Raw genomic sequence first — 17,311 nt, forward strand, 5'->3', positions numbered from 1 at the left:
GTTTGATAGATGCTTCTTTTGGTATGAAAAACATTCCTCACAAGAAAACCAAAACAAATCAAACTAGCGCTAGCCATCATGATTAGATTCCTCACCATTGTCGCTGCGACGACACCAAAGCCAAGAGGTACTCCCTGTTGCTTCCTCCTACAAGCTTCGAGGTACACTAGCAAGTATCAAATATGCTGGAAGTTTACAATTTCAGGATGAAAAACAAAGTTCCCTCAAGCTCCACTGCCTGACATTCCCGTTCTTCCCTCGACGACACACTTAGAAGTGAGACAGATCTTGCTCATCCTTGTCTAATGTCTCTAGATCGCTTCGAAGGGAAGGGCGAAGAGGAGATGACGACCAAAACGGAATCCCTGATCTATGACATAAGCCCTTCATGTCCTCTTCCTCGTTCACTTATAAAAAAAAATTACAACAACAAAAGAAGCGTAGATTCATTCTGCCTTCCTCTTACAGGATGAAGAAGAGCTCATCGAAAAAGTCGGGGGGATTCTGGTGGCAGCGAGGTGGCGGCAGAGGGGGGGGGAATGCTTAGGGATCGAGAAGAGATCAAGAAAGAAAAATATGAAGTAGATGAAGAGATCGTAGGTTGGACAGAAATGCTTAGGGATCGAGAAGGTAAAGGGGGGAATGCAGCGGCAAAAAATGGCGAAGGGAAAAAATCGGCGAAGGAAAAAAAATAACGGTATTCAACAACACTTAATGGACAATAGTTTTCAAAAACCGTTATCGTAATCCTAAAAAAAAGCACACATAGACAACAATTTTCAAAAACTGTTGTCGTAGTCTTTAAAAACTATTATCATAGCCCCAAAAAAGCATAAATAGATAACGATTTTTAAAAATTGTTGTCGTAGGCCAAAAGAACTACTAAAAGATAATGGTTTTTGTTAAAACCATTGTTAAAAGGCAAAAGAATAATGATTTGGTATAAAATCATTGTCATTTGAGTGTTGTTGAATGAAGATTTTCTTGTAGTGACTTTTCAGGATGTAAGACATGTACCTCACTTACCTCATGTTCTAATGCTCCCCCTTCATCGTAGCTTTCTTCTGAGGATCCTTCCCTTTTATCGATGCTCATCTCTGAGCTGCTTTCATCTTCTCCTTAGTGGTATGCAATAGGGCTAGTCCGACGTATTCTTCAACTTTTGACTCCGATGATGACTCGCCCTATGTTCCTTTTAAGTTTTTGTGCCTTGATTTAACTTGCTCTTTCTTTTTCTCCTTCGTCGTCAGCTTTGGGAAATCATCCTTGATGTTCCCTTCTTCATTGCAGTTGTAGCATCGAACCCTCCTTTTGCTTCAAGAATGTTTCTTATTCTATGCTTTATTAAATTTATTAGATTTAATAAACTTACTGAATTTGTTTTTACCATTAAGACTGCTTCATCTTCATCGATTGACCCTTCGGAGTCTGGATTGTCCGTTCTTTCCTTCAAGGCAACATTCTAACTGCGCTCCTTTTTCAATTATGTACAATTCATGAAATTCTAAAGTGAAAAATAAACTCTCTAAAAGTACTTACCTCTAGATCTTTTGAAATATAATAGGAGTCTACTATAGACATTCAATCTTGTGTCCTAGGGAAAGCATTTAACGCATTCCTTACAGAATCTCGGTTTGTTACCTATTCTTCGAGATTCATAAGTCCAGTGATTAACTCCTTCAGCTTGGCGTGTAGTTATGCTACTAATTCTCCTTCCTTCAGCCAGAGATTGGTCAATTGGTTTTGGAGCATATCCTATTTTGCGAGCTTGGCATTAGACGTACCTTCATGTACCTCTAGGAACTTCTCCCAAAGTTTCTTTACTGATTCATAGGGGCCGATTTTGTTGACTTCTTATGGAGGTAGTATGCTCAGGAATTTGGCCCGTCCATTTGTTACGAAATCTGCTTGCTCTTTCTTGGTCCAGAGATACTCTTCTTTTTTTCTTGTTGGTCTTTGGGGGCTACAAAGCCATATTTAATTATCAAAAGAATTTTAAAATTAATATTGAAAAATACCTCCATGTGTTTTTTTCATAATGCAAATTCTCCCTCAAACTTTGGTGAATAGATGCTTAGTCTGGCCATCGTCTAGGTACTGCAATCGGTAGTTAGTCCTTCTAAGGTGTTCCAGCTCTGATACCACTTGTTGATGCAACGAGGGTCGAAAAGAGGGGGGAGGGTGAATTGCCTACAAAATAAAATTATCCCTTCTCATTCTTTCAACTTAGATTAGTAAGCACAATTAATTTAAACATAAAATGAACAACTAAAAGAAAGAAGTAAGAAGGCCAAAAATTAACTTGGTTACAACTTAGGTAGTTGTTAATCCAAGGCTCTGAAAGTGCTCCACTAGAATTCTCCTTCGTTGTAGGTGGAGAAGCCTCTTATAAAAGTTGATAGCTCAAAAGAAAGACTAGGAAATAGCACAAGACTTGTTGTTCAAGTTGTTGTTGAATTCCTACGTCCAGAAGGCCCTTGGAAAATGTTATCTGTAGCCTGAAGGCGCCTTCAAAGTAGTCAAAAGATCCTTCCATCGGATAGATTTTATCCATCAAGGATAAAACTTTATCTTCAGATAACAGTTAGTTAAGGCTCCTTCCATAGGCTGGAAGGTGCCTTCCATGAAGCATTGAAGGCGCCTTCCAACCCATGGAAGGTGCCTTCCACAAGGTAGACCAAGTTGGTCTTCTTCGTTGGTGATGCTCCGATTATCCGGAGTTGAGATTACCGGATCCCAACTCTGATCTTTTCTTCGAGTAGCCTTCCTCCCCGACTTCTCATCCCTACTGTCGCATGCATCCTTCTCGTCCGTCGTGTACTCTTCTATAGCACCTCATCCTTCAGATACATCCATCGAGCCCGTCAACTCCCTTCCCATGTAATCCTTCTCACTAATTGCGTCTTCCACTCGACTTCTTGTGATCCTAAGTTCCTACACACTTAGACACAAGGATCAAATACACAGAACCTAACTTAACCCGATTGATCATATCAAAACTAACCCGGGGTACTTACACCAACAACTTATAGAATGACTCTTTTTCAAACTCCTAATCAATTAGTAAGTCATACCAATCGATTTGGCAGCTTCTAATCGATTACCCCAATCAATTCAAAAGCTTTTTTTTGCGAGAGAAAGCATCATAATTGATTGCTCAATTAATTCCTAAGTTCTCTATTCTCTTGCGACAAAGGCCCCAATCAATTAACCCAATCTATTAGGAAAGACTAAATTGATTTCTCAATCAATTCACTAAGTCTTTGTTCTCTCACGAATCTCAACTTTTTGTTCACAAGAAACCTTGTTCAATTGATTAGGCCTAATTAATTTCAGACCTAACTGTATTTTTGTAAAACACTCCCAATTGATTAGGTACTCTTCCAAATTGATTGTTCTTGGGCTAATCAATTGCTCAATCCTAAACTCTGAACTCGAGTTTAGGGTTCCTTTGTCCAACCCCGAAGTCAACTATGACTCGTTGGGACTTCCTATTATCTAGCATCTAATCAACCTTGACCTGCTAGGGTTTTCTCATTGCTTAGCCCCGCTAAGGCTTCTGATAACCAGGGTTTTACTGTTGACTAACCTCCAGTTAATACTTTCCATTGCATAACCTTCAATTAAGACATTCCCAGACAAGTATCTGGTCACCCCTTGACCTACTTAACTTTCTCTCATATATTCTTTACAAATATATAAGTACAAGTACTAAACTTAAAAATAGATTATATCAACAATAAATGATTAGGAATTGGTTCATCAATTGTCGGAACATGTAGTTGAGTGTTGTTGAGTCATTTCGGCATAGCGTGCAGCTTAGAAGATCGCTGTGAATGATGATGTCTGAAGTAGCTAGCTGAGACCCTTTTTATAGCCTCTTCAGACTTAATCCAGATCCTCTAATATCGGGATCAGGTTTGACTCGACTGTTATGCTCCGCAAGTGTACGGAAATGTCGCAAGTAATATAAAAGATTATCGTATCCACAGGGACTGGAATAAGCACTAGAAATGTCTCAATGCGAATTAGCTAAACAATTATCCAATTGTTTCAAATGCAAAGTGAAGGTAAACAAATCTAATATTAAAGATCAACAAACAAGAGTTTAGTGTTTTGGGTTATGATAAAGGGAGATTCTAGGAGTTTCGGTTTCTTTGTAAGATTTCTTGAATGTAAATGGTTCACCAATTCTTATCCCTCAATTGCCAAACACTTGTAGAAAGTTACCGGTTCTCTCTTGCAATAGATAACCGGCTAAGGACTGAGAAATGTATCTAAATATGATCAATTAGACGTGAACCTACGTTGTCCTTACACAGAAGTGCACCTATTACTATGCCTTCCTCGGATATCAACATAGAAGCCCACAACTTATTAATCTATCAAGATACAAGAAACTAATCACAAGATCCATCCTACTCACTACAACAAATATGACTTTCCGCAGCGCGTAATTATGTTATCCGCAGCGCTTCGCATGCTGCACAACTCCATGCTGTTAAAAGTCAGAACACATTCGCAGCATGCGGCTACACGCTGTGGAAAAGTGCATTCACAGCGTGCAATTGCGCACTGCGATAAATTACATTTGCAGCGCACAGCTACACGCTGTGGTTAATATTATTCGCAGCACGCGACCGCGTGCTGTCGTTAAATGTATATAAAATAAAAAAAAATCAGACATAATTATCAATATCGTACAATTATAACTAAAGGAATAATTGTGTTGCAGGCATAAGAAAATAAAGAAAATAAATATCATATAATTTTTATTTATCTAATAATCATTTTTACAAAACTCATAAATTTCTCTAAATCGACTACAAAACTCATGAATCACTAACAATCAAAGACTTCATCATCAACAATATTTCAACACTACATCAATCTAATATGCATCCAATAGTATTCCACTAGCCGCTAGTGTTTGTGCTGCTCTCAAGACTTCCATCTTAACCTTCATCTTATCTAGGAGTTTCTGGACAAGAGACATAGAAAAACAATATTCAGCAAGACCCAATGAAGTGGATAAACAAACAAGAAATAGAATGAAAATATTGATTTAGAAATTGTTTGATAAAAAAATAGAAGATTATGACAAACATAATCACAACATTAGAAAAATGATTTGGGAATTATATTGACTTGGGATATAACTGATTAGATCACTAAATAAGAAAGATGACTTTAAAACAAAAAAAAATACATAATACAAAGAAAAACACAACACTTGGATATTTTTTTTATATATTATGGAAGTACATGTTTGGAACCACTAATAACAAAGTTGCTTGCCACCAACTTCTTGGATAAAATTATCTCAAGATTAAGATAAAAAGGGATGAAGAAACATAGAGAAGTTAACTAAATTATTTCTTAGTTACTGGATAATATTTTCTAAAACAATGCTAGAATTAACTAATTTTTATAAGATCAAAGAAGATTTATGTGTTCCACTGATTCTGCTGATTAACGCAAGGGTAAAAACTTCTTGTCAAATAATTATATAATAGATCACTGCAAAGAAACATAGAAACCTACTTAATAGGGAAATTAAACTAAAATAGGGACTAAAAAAAGAAAGTTATAAATAGTGACTAAACCTAAATAGGGACCACAAAGAAATCTAAATAGGGACTAAAATAAAGTTATTACAAAACCAGATATTGCTTCAATAGGATACACAATAGTATATCAAAAATTGAAAATGATTCTTCTTCAGATAATATAATCAATCTTTTGAAGTAATTTTTTTATAGCGAAAATAAAAATATGTTATAAATAAAATAAAAATAACTGAGAAAGTCTATAATATCCAATGAGCCAATATTCATTTCCTTGAATAATGCAACTACACCTCTGTTTATCACCAAATAAAGAAAAGATATAAGCGACACTTCTCTAAGAAATATTTCAACACCTGAACAAATACCAAAATGACAATTTCTAGAGAGTAAAAATATTTGAATTGATTATTCTAGAGCTTCAACTGTCATAGTTGTTCTTTTTTAACACATAAAAGAATGAACCAATAGACATGATTAACGTTGCTAAGCAGTGCCTCACACTAAAAATAATTAACACTTACATTCCAACTTCAAGTATAATTTATGACAAACACTTTGAAAAAAATCTTGAATCTCTCTTTTTTCAAAAGGAAGTATACTTTTGTTAAAAGAAGAAGAGCTTTGCACAACGCCAACTATCAAAATTCCAACTCTATGAAGCAAAAGAATACAACTAGAAGATTAGTGTGTCAACAAATAGAAAACCAGGATCTAGGAAGATCATACCACGTGTTGCTGCATCTTCTCCGCGTTTAAGTTCCTATAAAACAAAACTGAATTAAACAAATATATGGATGTACTAAAAATATTGTTATCAAAGAAAACAATAGTTGTAAACACGGGGTCAATGGGTCCTCTCCATCATAGTCATGAAACATGGTAAGTTTTATAGTTCATTAAAATAGGCAAAAATAAAAACATATGACAGAATAAGTTGTCACAGAGCAGAAATGACAAGAAGACTCAACAAAAGCATAAATGATAAGTTTTATAGTTCTCGTGTTGCCATTTAGATCATAAGCATACCTTTTCCCTCTTATTTAACTATTATTCCTTGATTTTCCCTCTCCTTTTTCTTCAAATCCTATATGAAAACACAAAACTATGAAAGCATTGCAGAAAAAAAATACTCTTAACAGGAACTACATAGGTACATCAAACAAACACTGATTATGACATCAAGAAGATGCAATCTTTATAACAAACGTTTCTAACCATTTTAGAGAAATCCTGGATTCGATCAAATCTAGTAGAAGCAATTTTTTTTAAAAGGATCCACAAACAACTTGATCGAAGAAAACTGAAGGTTTCCGTTCATACAATCACCTAAAGAAAAGTAGAAGAGAGACGAAATCAAAAGTGAAACCTTTTTGAGCGTTTATGAATTGCAGAAACTGCATCAATGGATTCTCTTGCTGCAGCTGTGAACTTCGTCATTCCAATTCCTGCAACATAAATACAACGATGATGAAACAACAACATCAAAGGAAGGAAGAAGAATGAGAAGCCAAATGCATGGAGGAAACAACCAAACTAACCAAAATGATTCGTGAAATAGTTCAACCACCAAACTCCTCCTCAATCCAAATGACCATTCTCTTTATTAATATCCACCATGGCAGCAACTTGTATGCTGAACAGAAGGTCACCTTGCACTACAAGCCAAAATCAAGCATGTGACTAACTTGTTTAATCGATCATTCAATGTGCTCTTCTTCCTTAGCCGCTCGTAAATAGCCTACACATGAAACAACCTCTCATTTCTTGGTGAGGCAACGATTGCCTCATGCACTGGTGAGGCAGCGACCACCTCTTGAGCAATCGGCGCTTGCGGCCTCCTCGTTGGTGGCCCCCTTGTTGGTGATGGAAGAAGATCGATGCGGAGAGGAAAGGAGAAGCAGCGGAGAGGGGAAGCACCTCTTGAGTAGCCGGCTCTCGCGGCATCCTCGTCATCAGCCTCCTTGTCGATGAAAGAAGAAGATCACTGCAGACAGAAAGGAGAAGGTACGGAGAGAACTTTAGGTTAACAAAAGGCGCTCGTGGCCTCCTCATCGTCAGCCTCCTCGTCGGTGGCCCCTTTGTCAGTGACAGAAGAAGATTGATGTTGAGAGGGGAAGCACCTCTTGAATAGCCGACGCTCGTGGCCTCTTCGTCAGTGGCCCCCTCGTCGGAGGCCCCCTTGTCAACGAAAGAAGAAGATCGCTGTGGAGAGGAAAGGAGAAGCTACAGAGAGGGGAAGTTTAGGTTAACAGGGGGGTTCACGTTAACATAATACAAGAATGCTAGGAAAGAGGAAGGAAAGTAAATACAAGAAATAGTTGAAGGTGTTCAACATAATACAAGAAAAACAAAAAGAAAATCCAACCTGAGAAACGGAAGGATCGACGAAGATGTTCAATTCAGTGGAGAGCTTCGGACGAAAGGGCTTCAGATGAGAGGGCTTCGCCGGAGAGCTCTTCGTCTGAGAGAGGATGGGCGGAGATGTTCGGCAGAGAGGAGTTTAGGGTTGCGGCAGAGAAGTTTTGGCGGAGGGAGTTCGCGTGAGGAGAACTTCGGCAGAGAGGGCTTCGGTGGAGAGAGTTAGCGTGAGGAGGAGGGCTTCAGCTGAGAGGGCTTCGCCGGAGAGGATTTAGCCGGAGAGGGGATGGGCAAAGATGTTGGTGGAGAGGAGCTATGGTAGGGAGGTTCCGACGGTAGGAGCTACGCGTGAGGAGGTGTTTGCGAATTTAGGTTTTGGGCGTGAGGAGCTGTTTCGGGCATGAGGATATGATTCGCGGGCAAATGAGGATGAGCGAAAAAATATTCACGAGAGGTTTGTTTCAGCGCTAAATTTTTTGACTAAATATTTAGAAAATTTTAAAGATTATTAACGACGCATATTGCATGTTGCTAATATTTTATAATATTTATTTACAACATACATTTTTGTGTGCCGTTATTTATATATATAATAATTATTAACTGAGCGCGCTGTTAATATTAAGTTTTAACAGCGCACTTTGCACGCCGTAGAAAAGTTTATTAACAGCGTACTTGTTCTGCACGCTATCATTTATAAATTTATCCACAACATACATTTTTATACGCCATTATTTATAATAATAATAATTATTAACAGCGCGCTCCGCGCGCTGTTAATATTAAGTTTTAACAGCGCACTTTGCACGCCGTAGAAGAGTTTATTAACAACGTACTTTTTCTGCACGCTGTCATTTGTATAAATATTATAATATCCGCAGCACACATAATTAGGCACGCCGTAAAAACTATTATTAACGGCGTACTTTAATTGCACGACGTTGATGATGTGCTGCGGAAAGTCACTTTTGTTGTAGTGACTCTCTTGAATATTCCTATTTCCTCTTCAAGATTTTCTCTCAAACGTCCTTACACGGGCTTGCACCTGTCACGTGGATCCCTCGGATGATCGAGTGAGAGTTTATCTTTACAAAGTCCACAAGAAATCCAAACAATCAATCAAGAATGAGAATTAAGCACAAATCACCATTAATCATTCAAGATCTAATTGATACAAGCAAGACAATGTCATTGAAACAAGAAATTGGCAAATCCATAAGAGATCATATCAATCCATCATACAAATACTCCCTTAATCCTAGAATACAAGATCTACTCCATGAATCGAGGAAGAATACCCGAAGAAATAAAGATTACAAGCATTTCTTAAATCCCCAATCCAAGAAACCAAGAAAAGGGGGAAAGAGAAAACTTATCTACGAAGAAGCCTCGTCTTCGGATCCAATCCTCGCTCCGGAGTCGAAATCGTCAAGAACTCCCCACGAATCGCCCAAAAATCCTCCCAAGAATGGGAGGATACCACCAAATCTTGCCTTCTCCCAAAGGGGAAGAGATCCCCTTTCAATTCATGAAGGAGGGTTTAAATAGAGGAGGAAATCGGGCGCCACACGGCCCCATGACACGACCATGTCCAGTTCCTTCTCTGCCAAAGCTGCACGGCCGTGTGACTCACACGGCCAGGACCCTTCTGTTCTCTGGAAATGCTACACGATCGTGTGGTGCACACGGCCACCACCTGCTTGGCCTCTGGAAACCTCACACGGCCGTGTAGATCTACACGACCATGTAAGGCATCTGCTCTAATTTCTTCAAATCAAGACACGGCCGTGTGAGATTCACACGTCCATGTCCTCTTCCCTTCCTGTTAAAACTACACGGCCGTGTGTGGTACACGGCCTGATGCTCTCTCCCTTCAATTCCTTCCAAGCTTGTCCGAGGACGCATAATCTTCACCAATTTCGACTCCTGTGTACAGAAAATGCACAAAAAGCAGATCTCCGAACCAAAAGAGTAAATATGCTAAAAGGAAAGCTGGAAGTATAAAAGTGCATAGATCAAGCATGCTCAAAGTATGTAAATGTGCATAAAAACATGCATAAAAGAGTATATAATCTACGCACATCACACCCCCAGACTTAAACCTTTGCTTGTCCTCAAGCAAAATGCTGCAGTCTAAATTCATATGTTCTACAACACATTCATAAAACCTAGTGCACTTTCCTAACTCTATCAAAAAGTTTCATTAACAAGCGTGATCATGGAAACAAGTAAAGTATTGTTCAAGCATAAGAATCTTGTGCACAGTGTAAAAGTAACTCAACACCCTTCAAGTTTCAATCCATGTCCTAGTCAAGTCATCATCAAATTTGAATTCCTAGTGTTTCCAGTGAAAGACAAGTAACCAGTGATAGACACTTACTCACCATTCACTTGGTTCATATTTCTCAACTAACCCAAGGTCTCAAAGGTGTGCTCAATCTCAAGGGAAGCTAAGCAGTCATTTTCCCAGTAACCTAACTCGGTCTCAAAGGAGTGACTTGCTAGATTCCACTCATGACGACTGTTTTTTATATCCCTTATTTTTTATTTTTTATTTTTTTTATAAGTGTTTGAATTGTGCAAAACTTATTCACAAATGTACTTTTAGCACACATGTTGGGATATTTTGATTTTTCCAAATGAGCTTTAATGATTTGAGCCTAATCCAATAACCAAAATGAAAGTTGAGAAATCACCATGGAAACCAAATACTAAGCAAACAAGATGAATCATGACTATTTCAATGACATCAACTATTCAAGCATCAAGCACAAGTGTAGTGAAGATAAAATCCTTAAGGTTGAACCAAAACTAAAACTCATCACCATAAGATTTTTAGCTTATTAATGCTTCCCAAGATAGAAAAAAGAACTACACAAAGTTTACTACTAGCATCATTCGAACATCATGAATCAAGACAATAATCGTGCTAACATTTCACTTGAATCCAAGAAAGCATATAAGTGAAGATTTGATGTTCTCAAAATTTTTTTTTTTCCATGATTATTTCAAAAACAAGCAAAATAAAGCAACAAGCAATGAAAATAAGAACCAACATAAAAAACTAACAAAAACTAAAAACTACATGACACCCCCCCAGACTTAAACTTTTCATTGTCCCGATGAAATCAATATGGTGGAGGAGGTGGAGGTGGACGAGGGAAAGGAGGTCTACGACGTGGTTGGCCAATAGGAAAACTAGGAAAACTTGGAATCTCACCCAAGGATCTATGATACTCATATAAAGCATCTACTTGTTGGCTAGTAAGCATCATGCTCTGCATAAAATCTCTCATCCTAGCCTGATCAGTATCATAATCCTGCACAAACTTAGCCACTTGACCTTGAAAATTCCTCGTAAACTGAAAATGATTTTGTACCTCCCTAAACTGATCATCAGATAAAGAGAAGCGCCCCTCCAACATTTTTCGTTGGGCATCTTGCTTCTCATGAAGTGATTCTAGAGACGTACGAAAATCTGAAAAAATCAAACCTAGAAGATCCCGTGCCATATGCAAAAGAATGCCTAGCAGGCTCCATAAAACTAGAAGGCTGCGGGTGTCCAGATGACGAGGGCTCATGATGTGGCTCAGTGTCTCCAGGTATAGAAGGGTTATCCTCAAAATCTAACTCAGAAATTACCCAATTAGCCGGGTTACGAATAGTAGTTCGTTCAGGAAAAGGAAGGGGTAAAGGAAAACCACTCCTCCTAGGAAACACGAAACCATTCTCATCCCGAACGATCATTTTCATAGCAAGACATGCATCAATGTCAATCATGTCATTACCATGAATTATTTCCAACCCATCAACATCAAGATTTAAATTATAAGCTATTCAGGTAATCAAACCACCAAAAACAATTGATCCTGATGATGCCCTAGCAGATCTTAATAAGGTTTGAACAAAATGAAAACCAAAATCAAATTCAACCTTATAAAGCATAGCCCATAAAGCATAAAACTCTATCTTTTTAACCACCCCATCACTCTCTCGCCTACCAAAAATAGTTTTACTCATGACTCTATGTAGATACCTAAAGATGGGGTTTTGCATATGGGAGGCCTTACCTCTTGAAGGCTCATAAGGTTGATCTAATCCAGTTATTGCATTCCAAAAATGATTCCAATTAAACCTTGGATCAAACCTACAAGGGCTACCAGTGGTTAATCCAAAACAAGAATTAAAGTTACTAAATGCCCATAGAAATTCTTGATTCATTAGTCTAAATGAGATTTTTCCAAAATAATCATCTTCATTAGTAAAATGGACATCCAATGAACTTAAAAATTCCACAACAAGACGAGGATATGTAGGCAAATGTGTGTACATAATATCACTCCAATCCAAAAACCCAATCATCAAATCTACATCTTCCCTAATTCCAAGCATATCAAGAACAGTTGGGTCCATATATCTAGTACACACTATCTTTCTATTGACAAGAATTGCAAATCTAGTTACTTGATCATCATTTCTAAACACAATATTGAATTCATTGTCATTACCTTCGTTGCGTGAAGTCCTTTTGCCTTTGCCCTTCACTGGTTGTTTTCCTTTGTCCCTTGATGGCTCCTTCTCTTTGTCTCCACTGGATCCACCACCTCCTTTGCGAAGTTTCTTCAAAATGTTGGACATCTTGATGAGTTTAGATAGGGGAAGAATTGTCTAGGGTTGGAAAAATGGAACTCAAAGAACAAAACTTCAAAGAGCAAAGATCTTAGGTTAAGAGAACAAAAAGTCCAAGTCTTAGAGAGGAGGAGAATCCGGATCTAAGAGATCTTGAGAGATTAGAGAGGAGTTTTTAAGAGATTGGGAGAGAAAGAGATGTTTTGGAGAGTTGGGGGTGTGCGGAACACGGCCAAGATCTGGCCGTGTAAGGTAGAAAGAAGACTTTAATAACTCTCCTACACGGGCCGTGCAGATCCACACGGCCTCCCCCTCTTCCTTCTCTGGATTCTTCGCACGGCTGTGTCTGGGACACGACCTAGACCTTTTTCTCCTCGGGATTTTTTACACGGCCGTGTTTGAGACACGACCTAGACCTTTTTCTCCTCGGGTGATCCTACACGGCCCTGTCTGGATGACACGGCCCAAGCACTTCCCTTCTCTGCAACCTTTGCCTGGCCGTGTATAGCACACGACCGGGCTCTATTTTGCACCTAACCTGAAAACAAAATCAAAAGAATGCATCAAACTAAAAGAAATTAAAATACAAATCAAAACTAACTAAAAGAACCCTTGGGTTGCCTCCCAAGAAGCGCTTGTTTAAGGTCTTTAACTCGACCAAACTTGATCATTCACTTCTTTTCCTCGCCCTTGGAGGACAGATATACTTTTCATTTTTGTTGGGAGATCTTCTCCCAACATCTTCCACCACATTGTCTCCTTCGTTTGGTGGCCTTCCATGAGGATGGAAATTCCATTCCTCAAGTTTATAAATGCTTGTCCTGCTACAAGCATTTAAAAGAGACGAGACATGGTTAGAGATATTAGATAAATCATATTCCAACCTTTCCTTACCAATTACCAAAGAAAGCTTATGATTTTTGACATCAATTATAGCTCCAGCTGTAGCAAGGAAAGGTCTTCCTAATATGATAGGAATCCTGGGGTCCTCTTCCATGTCCAACACGACAAAATCTGTGGGAATAACATTCCCATCCACCTCTACTAGCACATCTTCTATAATACCCAAAGGGTACCTGCAGGAATGATCGGCAAGTTAAAGTGCCATAGTAGTAAGTTTAATGTTTTTGAGACCTAATTTATTACAAATTGAATAGGGAATGAGGCTAACACTTGCCCCCAAATCACAAAAAGTTTTTTCAAAAAATTCTTTTCCTATGTTGCAAGGAATATAAAAGCTCCCTGGGTCCTTTAGTTTTGGGGAAGTGTTCTTCTCCAAAATAGCACTACATTCCTCACTAAGCGCAATGGTCTCAACCTCTCCTCTTCTTCTCTTGTTTGACATGAGATCCTTCAGGAATTTGGCAAATCTAGGCATTTGAAGAATAGCATCAATAAGAGGTACCTCTACACAAATTTCCTTAACTTTTTCTAAAAACTTGCCAAATTCTTCATCTTTCTTGAGCATTGTAAGTCTCTGAGGAAAAGGGACAGCTTTGCTCTGATGGTTCAGTGGGAGAGTCTCTTCAACCTCAATGGTACTCTCCTCATTAGCTTGAATCTGATTTGGTATAAGAGGAGAGAGCTCTTCTTCTTTTTGTATCCCTTTTGGAGCAGTCACTTGGGAGTCTCCCAAGGTCCGTCCGCTCCTAAGCTCAATTCTATTGCAATGCTTCATAAGATTCACATCAGGTTTTCCTGGAAGTTGTCCTGGTGCTCTGGATGATGAGGAAGCTACTTGGGCAATTTGACTATCCTGGATCTTTTGATGCTTTTCAGAATTATCCATTCTCTGAATGAGCTTTGCAAAATCTTGCTTCATTTCATTCTGACTTGAGATAATTTCTTCAAGCATCTTTTCAATATTTGACTTTGGTAAGCCTTGAGAAGATAGATGTTGAAAATTTTATTGCCCAGCTTGAAAATTTGGTCTTGCCCCCATAGATGGTCCTTGATCTTGATTATTTCTGTAAGAAAAATTGGGATGGCTCTTCCATCCAGGGTTATAAGTATTTGAGTATGGGTTGTTCTGCCTTTGATTGTAACTCATGATTGCATCACATTGTTCCAGTTGATTGATTTGTGCAGTGATAGCTCCCAATGGACATGAGTCATTTGAGTGCTCTGAACTCCCACATACTTCACAAGATGTACTAATAGCATTGACCATATTAGTACTAGTCCCCATATTCTCAAATTTCTTTGTAAGAGTGCCCAATTTTGCAGACAAAAGAGTGACTGCATCTACATCAAACTTCCCTGATGCTTTAATTGTTGGGTTTACAGAAGAATAGCCACCACTTCTTTCATTTGCCCATTGATGATGATTTCGTATTACACTGTCAATAATTTCTTCAGCTTCATCTAAACTTTTATTCATAAGTGCCCCTCCAGCAGCTGAATCAAGGGACACTTTGGTATGATAGTTGATACCATTATAAAAAGTGTGCAACATTAACCATCTTTCCAACCCATGATGTGGGCATTGTCTGAGCATACTATTATATCTATCCCATGCTTCAAAAAGAGATTCTGAGTCAGTTTGCTTGAAGCTTGCAATTAAATTCCTCATATGAGCTGTTTTGCTTGGTGGATAGAATTTATCAAGAAACTGTTGCTCACACTGCTCCCAAGTGGTGATGCTATTAGGGGCTAAAGAATTCAGCCATTGCTTTGCCCTATCTCTTAAAGAAAACCCAAATAATAATAATCTAGGGGCTAAAGAATTCAGCCATTGCTTTGCCCTATCTCTTAAAGAAAACCCAAATAATAATAATCTAACTGCTTCTGAAGGAACTCCATTCATTTTCATGGTACCACATATTTCATAAAAGACCTCTAAGTGTTGATTGGGGTCTTCATGAGGTCCTCCACCAAATTGGTTCTGCTGCACCATAGATATAATTGTGGGTTTGATTTCAAAGTTATTAGCTTCCACTGAAGGTCTTGAAATACTAGATCGAAAACCTCTTGCATAAGGTGCAGCATAATCCTTGAGTGGTCTATTCGCCATGTTCAAATGTTCCTGTTCTTCAATTTGCCTTTACAGAATTCTTCTTTTATGGAAAGTTCTGTCAATCTCAGGGTCAAAAGAAAAGAATTCCCCTGCAAAGTTAGATCTTCGCATACACAAGAACAAGATAGCAAATGACAATTCAACAGAAAAAGAAAAAAAATAAAATAATAAAAAATGCAGAATTGAATTTGTACAAAAAGAATTAACAAGAAGTAAAAGTTATACAAGAAAGTAAAAACATAAATCTAATTATTAGTTACAACTATGCAATATGAAAGGAAAACAAATGTTATGTTTAGTCTAACTCAATTGATAATTCCTAATGTTATAGCGCAGTCCCCGGCAACGGCGCCAAAAACTTGTTACGCTCCGCAAGTGTACGGAAATGTCGCAAGTAATATAAAAGATTATCGTATCCACAGGGACTGGAATAAGCACTAGAAATGTCTCAATGCGAATTAGCTAAACAACTATCCAATTGTTTCAAATGCAAAGTGAAGGTAAACAAATCTAATATTAAAGATCAACAAACAAGAGTTTAGTGTTTTGGGTTATGATAAAGGGAGATTCTAGGAGTTTCGGTTTCTTTGTAAGATTTCTTGAATGTAAATGGTTCACCAATTCTTATCCCTCAATTGCCAAACACTTGTAGAAAGTTGCCGGTTCTCTCTTGCAATAGATAATCGGCTAAGGACTGAGAAATGTATCTAAATATGATCAATTAGATGTGAACCTACGTTGTCCTTACACAGAAGCGCACCTATTACTATGCCTTCCTCGGATATCAACATAGAAGCCCACAACTTATTAATCTATCAAGATACAAGAAACTAATCACAAGATCCATCCTACTCTCTTGAATATTCCTATTTCCTCTTCAAGATTTTCTCTCAAACGTCCTTACACGGGCTTGCACCTGTCACGTGGATCCCTCGGATGATCGAGTGAGAGTTTATCTTTACAAAGTCCATAAGAAATCCAAACAATCAATCAAGAATGAGAATTAAGCACAAATCACCATTAATCATTCAAGATCTAATTGATACAAGCAAGACAATGTCATTGAAACAAGAAATTGGCAAATCCATAAGAGATCACATCAATCCATCATACAAATACTCCCTTAATCCTAGAATACAAGATCTACTCCATGAATCGAGGAAGAATACCCGAAGAAATAAAGATTACAAGCATTTCTTAAATCCCCAATCCAAGAAACCAAGAAAAGGGGGAAAGAGAAAACTTATCTACGAAGAAGCCTCGTCTTCGGATCCAATCCTCGCTCCGGAGTCGAAATCGTCAAGAACTCCCCTCGAATCGCCCAGAAATCCTCCCAAGAATGGGAGGATACCACCAAATCTTGCCTTCTCCCAAAGGGGAAGAGATCCCCTTTCAATTCATGAAGGAGGGTTTAAATAGAGGAGGAAATCGGGCGCCACACGACCCCATGACACGGCCATGTCCAGTTCCTTCTCTGCCAAAGCTGCACGGCCGTGTGACTCACACGGCCAGGACCCTTCTGTTCTCTGGAAATGCTACACGGTCGTGTGGTGCACACGGCCACCACCTGCTTGGCCTCTGGAAACCTCACACGGCCGTGTAGATCTACACGGCCATGTAAGGCATCTGCTCTAATTTCTTCAAATCAAGACACGGCCGTGTGAGATTCACACGGCCATGTCCTCTTCCCTTCCTGTTAAAACTACACGGCCGTGTGTGGTACACGGCCTGATGCTCT

At 38.6% G+C, this 17,311-nt stretch overlaps 1 non-coding gene across 1 annotated transcript; it reads left to right on the forward strand.

The window, feature by feature from the left end:
- The first annotated feature begins 15,025 nt into the window (after positions 1-15,025).
- LOC122039288 lies at positions 15,026-15,131 on the forward strand. The gene has a single exon (XR_006128143.1). It is a non-coding gene; the product is annotated as a small nucleolar RNA R71 (small nucleolar RNA).
- The last annotated feature ends 2,180 nt before the right edge of the window (positions 15,132-17,311 follow it).

This window comes from Zingiber officinale, chromosome 1A, assembly GCF_018446385.1.
Source record: "Zingiber officinale cultivar Zhangliang chromosome 1A, Zo_v1.1, whole genome shotgun sequence".
Taxonomy (NCBI): Eukaryota; Viridiplantae; Streptophyta; class Magnoliopsida; order Zingiberales; family Zingiberaceae; genus Zingiber; species Zingiber officinale.